The sequence below is a fragment of the Eubalaena glacialis genome, chromosome 3 (genome assembly GCF_028564815.1).
Source record: "Eubalaena glacialis isolate mEubGla1 chromosome 3, mEubGla1.1.hap2.+ XY, whole genome shotgun sequence".
NCBI lineage: Eukaryota > Metazoa > Chordata > Mammalia > Artiodactyla > Balaenidae > Eubalaena > Eubalaena glacialis.
In genome coordinates this window covers 35005245-35011244 of record NC_083718.1, presented here as the reverse complement: position 1 = coordinate 35011244, position 6000 = coordinate 35005245, and the positions used below count along the sequence as shown (strand labels likewise).

The 6000-nt window shown below is 54.3% G+C and overlaps 1 protein-coding gene across 2 annotated transcripts in view; it reads left to right on the top strand.

Annotated features, from left to right (window-relative positions):
• Positions 1-300: 300 nt before the first annotated feature.
• SOX13 (SRY-box transcription factor 13) overlaps positions 301-6000 on the top strand; it is a 44228-nt gene continuing 38528 nt past the window's right edge. For both annotated transcript variants that reach the window (XM_061187467.1, XM_061187466.1), the window contains exon 1: positions 301-911. The gene's annotated coding sequence lies outside the window, so the exon portion shown is untranslated. The remainder of the gene's footprint in view (positions 912-6000) is intronic.

Here is a 6000-nt window from a genome sequence, read left to right as displayed (position 1 = left end):
TTGACAACTTCTTGGGTCTTGCTCTAAGGAGCGAAGATCCTCTATAACGACCTCATACCTGGGCAGTGAGAGTGGGCAGAATCCACCTCTTTCTTCTATTCTTTCCATCCCCTCACTCCACCTCCACCCATCTCCGCCGCCCAGGAACCTCAGCTCTTTCCTTTCCAACAGAGGATTCCGGCTGTTGATGCCTGGAGGGACCTGGCTGCAGGGAGGAGGAGGGAACACTCTGTCCCTCCCTCCTTCTCCATCTCCCCACCCTTCCTCCCTCCTCCTCCCTCCTCCTCCCCCTGCCCGCTCTCTGTCTCCCTCCCTCTTTCTCCTCTGAGGCTGTGGAGTCGCCTCGCAGCAGCGAGCAACGAGCGCCCTGCTCCCAGTCCCGGCTTGGAACTGAACTGTATGAGTGCGGGTCCTGGAACCCCGGCCCCGGAGCCGCGAGTCCGGGTCTGAACCTGGGGCGCAGCGGTCAGCCTCCGAGGCCCTGATTTGGGACCGAGCCGAGGCGCTGAGCGCGGAGCGGGAGAGCCGGGCGGGCCGGCGCAGCAACCGGCGAGTCAGGGAGCAGAACCGCGGAAGGCAGGGAGACGGCCGCGAGCTGAGGGCAGAGGGCAGAGTGCAGAGAGCGACCTGGCTCGGCGGAGGGCGCCGCCCGGCCGGAACCGAGCTCTCCGCCCGGGACGGCGGCCAGTAGTGGGGTGCGGACCCGGGGTCGCCACGAGTCCCGAGCGACTCCCCGGCCGACGGCTGGGGGCGTGCCTCCTCCCAGCCCAGCCGCCCCAGCCCCGCGCGCCCGTTCGTAGCCTCGCCGGGGCATGTGAGCGGGAAGCCCAGGCTGCCAGCTGCGAGGACCCGGACGGAGGAGGAGCAGGAGCGCGGAGCCGCGAGCCGCGAGCCCAGCGCCCGGCTGAGTAGTAAGTGCGCCCCCTCGGTGCCCGGAGCGCGCCGCCGCGCCCCCCTCTCCAGCCCTCCGAAGTTTTGACACTCGCGACCTCGCGTTTCTGGGCACACGCCGGCTCTCTTCTCTGCGAGTTTCCATCCTTTGCAAAGTTTTTCAAAAAGGAACGGACCCCCACCTACCCCTCACTACTCCGGCGGTGGCGTCTGTTCGCGGGCAGACCCGGGTCCTTGTGGAGAGGGGTGGCAGCCTGGTAAGGCCGTGGGTGTCTGTGTCTGTGTGCGCACCACACGAGCCGGGCTTGGGGTGCCCCCCCCCCCCGGCCGCTTCTCGCCCACCGGCCGGGGGCACTAGGTCTTTCTCACCAGCCCGTCTGTGCGCCCAGTTCAAGGATTTCCCAGCGGGAAGCCGAGGCGACCAGTGCGCGTCCGGCTTGGGGCTCCGGTGCCCGCACCGAGGCGCGGATCTACCCCTGCCCTGGTTGTGTGGGGTGCCGGGGGCCAGCCACGCAGCCCCTCTCACCCTTCCAGGTTCGTTTCCCAGCGGACCAGCCGGGCGCTGCATCCTGTTTGTTTTCTGCTCCGGCTGCTCCAGTTTCACCCCCCTTTCTCCTCCCACCCTAGCCTTCTTCTTACCACCCCTCCACCTCCTGCCTTTGGATGTCGGAGGTGAATCTTTTCATCCCTGTCTCTCTGCAAAAGCAAATGTGTCTGGGAGTAGGGAGGTAGGGAGGTGGGAAGGAGGGCTAGTCGCTCTGTTCCCAGCGGCTCGCCATTGTTTTCCCACCCCGCGCGTTCTGTGCGTAAACACACACACACACACGTACATGTACACACACACGTGCGCGCCGGCTGCTTTCAGTCCCCAGACGCGCAGGGATCGCCCGCGGGATTCTCCCATCTGCCCGCCTGGTCTTCCAGTCTGGAGGTGCTCCATTACTTAACTGGAGCTGGGGAGGGCAAGAGACGTGGGGGTTGCCGGAGAGTCCCGGGCGGAGCCGCGAGCTGGGCCTGGGCGGGAAGTGAATTTTGAACTTCAGCCCTGGACCTTTCCGGGAGGACCCCGAGCGCACGAGCGGCGGCCTCCAGCCCTGGAGGGCCGACGGCAGCTGCAAGGACTCCAGCGGCGCTCTTGGCAGCCGCTTCCGTGACAAGGGCTAGGAGGAAGCCGAGGAGTTTTCCTGGGAAGTTTGCTTTGACTCTGGGAATTTCCGGGCAGGGCGCCTTGGCGCTGGCGCTTGAAGGGGTCTGGCGAAAGACAGCCAGAGAAGATGCTGCTGCTCTGGGCGGAGTTTCCAGAGACCCTGCTTTCCACTGTGCGCCCTTGGGGAGTGGCGCTCGAGATGCTGGGGTTCAGCATACGTTGGTCCTAATTTCCCGTCTATGGACAGTGTGAGCTTGGGCGAGTCCCTTAACTTTTCTAGATTTTCCCCTATGCAAAATGGTAAGAGTTATGCACACAGCTTTGAAACGGGCATCTAATGATCAGTTAAGGGATACTGGTTTGGAAGGTATGAATGCCAGGATGGTAGTTGGACCACTGCAAGCCTAGCTTAGAGGTTAAGAGACAGGGCTCTGGAGTTGGATCCCAGATACTGCCACTGGAGACATGATCTTGAGAAGTTTAATCTTACTGCTCTGTATCTGCTTGCTCATCTGTGAAATGGGTTTAATGTGAACAGTACCTACTTCATGGGGTTTTCTTAATAAAGTGAAGCTCATACGACAGTACCTGGCACATAGTAAGTGCTGGAGAAATGTGACCTGTTATTGCCATTATTACTTAACTGACTTTGTACAGAACCCAGAAGAGCATTTTGGGGTTGTGCTCATTTAATCAATTATAATAATTGTCCACTTCTGGGAAGGAAGAAACCTCACACTTCTTCGCACCCTTTCCTGATTTTAGCACCTCCCTACTCCTTGCATAGTTCCATCTTGTGAAGTCTTTTTTCTTTTTCTTTTTCTCCTTCCTCTCTTCTTCCCTCCCTCCCTCCCTTTACAACTTTTGTGAAAGGCATTTTATTCCCTCCTTTTCCTCATTCTTAAAAATAAATCTTTGCCCAACTGTAGTGTTCTCAGTGGAAATCAGGCCCCAGGAAGGAAGCATATCCCCAGGAGTGTCCTGACCTGGGCTGCTGGCTCAGGATTGGATGCGCATTTGTGTCTCTGGGGCTGGGTGAATTCATGGAGAGAGGAGCCCAGTGTCTGCGGCCCTGGGGAAGGATCAGGTGGGATGGGCTGAGGCTGTTCCAGGGGGAGCTCTGCTCCCGAGGTGGCATCTGTGTTGCCTGCTGCTGGGGCTCACTTGGGAACCTGGAATATCCCAGCTGCCTGGGCAGACTGGATGTGGGATTTGGGGTAAGGGGCAAAAGTTTCACCTTCAACTTTCCACTTGCTATTGGAGTGTTTACTAGGAATTTGGGTTGGTCATAAGCTCCTTGTCTGATTCTGGACCCTGCAAATGCACAGCACAAGTAAGGGGTAAACTGTGTGACAGTGAGGAAGAGCAGGCAGCTGCTGCCCACCCACACTGCCTTGGACAGTGGGCTCCTCTCTCTCTTTTCTCTGACCCTCTAACCCCATCCCCAGTCATTGGAGAGGATGGCCAGGAGATTGGTTCTTGGAGCTTGGAGATCCTGCAAGTGGACTCTCAGTGATGAGAAGCAGCATTGCAGTCACCCTCATTCATCCCTTTAACAGAAATTTGTTGAACTCCTATTATGTGCCAGGCCCTGTGCTAGGCAGTAGGGCTTCAAGGGTGACCAAGACAGGTAGTGTGCCTGCCTTCAGAGAGCCTTCTTTCTAGAGGGAGAAGACTGGCAATAAATAACTTGAAATAAGTAACCAAGACAATATTAGATCCTATGTGATTTTCAGAAATATGACACGGTGATGTGATAGACAATGTATGTGTGGGGACAGGCAGGGGAGGTCCTAGATGGTGAGGCCAGTGAAACCTGCCCTGGGGAGAGACTAGCTCAGTCCAGGCCTGAAGGATGAGAAGGAGCCAACTGCACAAAGACCTGAAGGAAGGGGATTCCAGGCAGAGGGAACAGCAAAAGAAAAATCCCCGCAGCCAGAACAGGGTTGGCAGTAACAGTGGGGCAGGAGAGGGAGACTGGAGAAGCCAGGAGGGCCAGAGCCTGGTCACACGGGACCTGGTTAGGAGCCTGGATTTTACAGCCAGGGCCATGGGAAGCCATTGGAGAGTTTTAAGGAGGGGAGTGACATGATCTGCTTTATGATTTTAAAAGATTATTTGGTACACAAGAAAAAACCCAGCTTATTTGGTAATCAGAGTTGCCCCAGGGGAGGGAAATGGTGGCTGAGGGATGGGATGAAGGAAAGACGGTGTTTTCAATGTAGATTCTTTTGTCCTTTCCAAATGTAGTACCATGTGCATGTGTCAACTATGCCAAAAAAAAACCCCAAACCAGAAAGCATAGTTAAAAAAGAATAGCTTAAGCCTGGAAAATGTATATAATAAAAAGTTTTTAAAAAAATCTAAAACTGTTATTATAGTACCAATTTTGGAAAGATAATGATATGTACATGCACGTCCATCACGCACCTACATAGATGGAAGACTAGATGGCTGCCTCAGTGTTTACAGAAGTTAATTCTGGACACTGGATGTATGGGTGATTGTTATTTTCTCCTTTATCTTCTGTTGATTTTTCCAATCTTCTACAATGGTCATGAATTACTTTTATAAGTGGGGAAAAATGTGAAAAAGAGACATTGCTTCAGCTACTACATAAAGAATAGTTTGAAGGGGAGCAGGAATGAAAGAAGAGAGGCTGGCTAGGAGGCTGATTCTGAGCTGAGATGATGACTTGGATAAGGCAGGCCGATGGGAGATCATTCTGGAGGTAGAGCCAACAGGTCTCACTAGCACACCGTTGCCTAACACGATGCACTGCTCTTGCCTAGAGAGGGCATTCCACCCCCAGCTCAGATTTTGTAGTCAGCAATGCTGGGATCAGTAATGGTGACAGACAGTTTCCAGTGCTGCCTTCCTTGGCTTTGGAAATGTCTTGAGTTTTATCCACATCCTTATTTCCATCTTTCCTCCTAATAGGGAGAGCCCCATCCTGAACATTTTGCTACTATGATAATTAGCAGATTCAGGGCAACGTGATATATACAATAAGAAGGATTTAGAGCCAGGAGAGATGTTCATCACATAACATCTCTGAGCCTCCATTTCCCCATCTATGAAATGGGGCAACAGCAACACTTATCTCTTAGAATTTGGGAGGCTCACGTCTGATTAAGTCTGCAGCAGTGTTCCATGAATGGTAAGGGTCTGGGTTTGCTGTTGCCAGACAAGTGTTTGCTTGAGCGAGGCCTGCTCCTCCAGAGGATCTAGGTGTTCCTATCCTTGAGGGGCTGACACCTGATTCTACACAGGTTTTCTCTTCTCTGGGGGTCTTTGAGATTGGCCCTTGTTGGGCAGCTCCCTGAGTAGGTCACCAGGAAGCTGGTGCCACTGGAAAAAGTGGAATTCAAATGCAGCTGTGCCCGCACGCCCCCTTCCCCAGCCTTATTCAGGGGTGAAGCTGAGTGTTTGAAAAGGGCTCTGTGTGGAAAGGCCTGGCCAGGCCCACAGTAAATCGTGCTTTGAATGGGAATTATTTTTGTGCTCTGTGTTTGCTTAAGAGGGCTCACTCCTGCCTGAACTCGCTGCAGTCCTCACCCTTTGCTAGTCCTCTTCCTGGAACCTGGATATGTTAGCCAGGAAGGCTGTAACAGTGCCTGTCACCACGCGGGGGACCAGGACCCATGGAGGGTTGCTTTCATATCTCCTGTCATCTCCCTATCTCCCTACTCCCAAGCAAGAAGGCATGCCCTGGATGGGGTTCTTTGGCTGGGTGACAAAGAACCCCTTCTTTGGGTGACTGCCCCTTCCTTAGTCCTCCTTCCAGCTCCTTGGGAAGACTCAATTAGGAGATTTGTTACAGGCCAGCTCAGCAGGACCACCTTCAGCCTCTGCCAGCTTCTCTGATCAGGAGTGACTCTGTTCCTTTTAAAAATTCAAATACTTTCTCTAAGAAGCAGTGATATGGTAATTCTCTCCTAAGAGAGGGGTGGAGTAGGGTG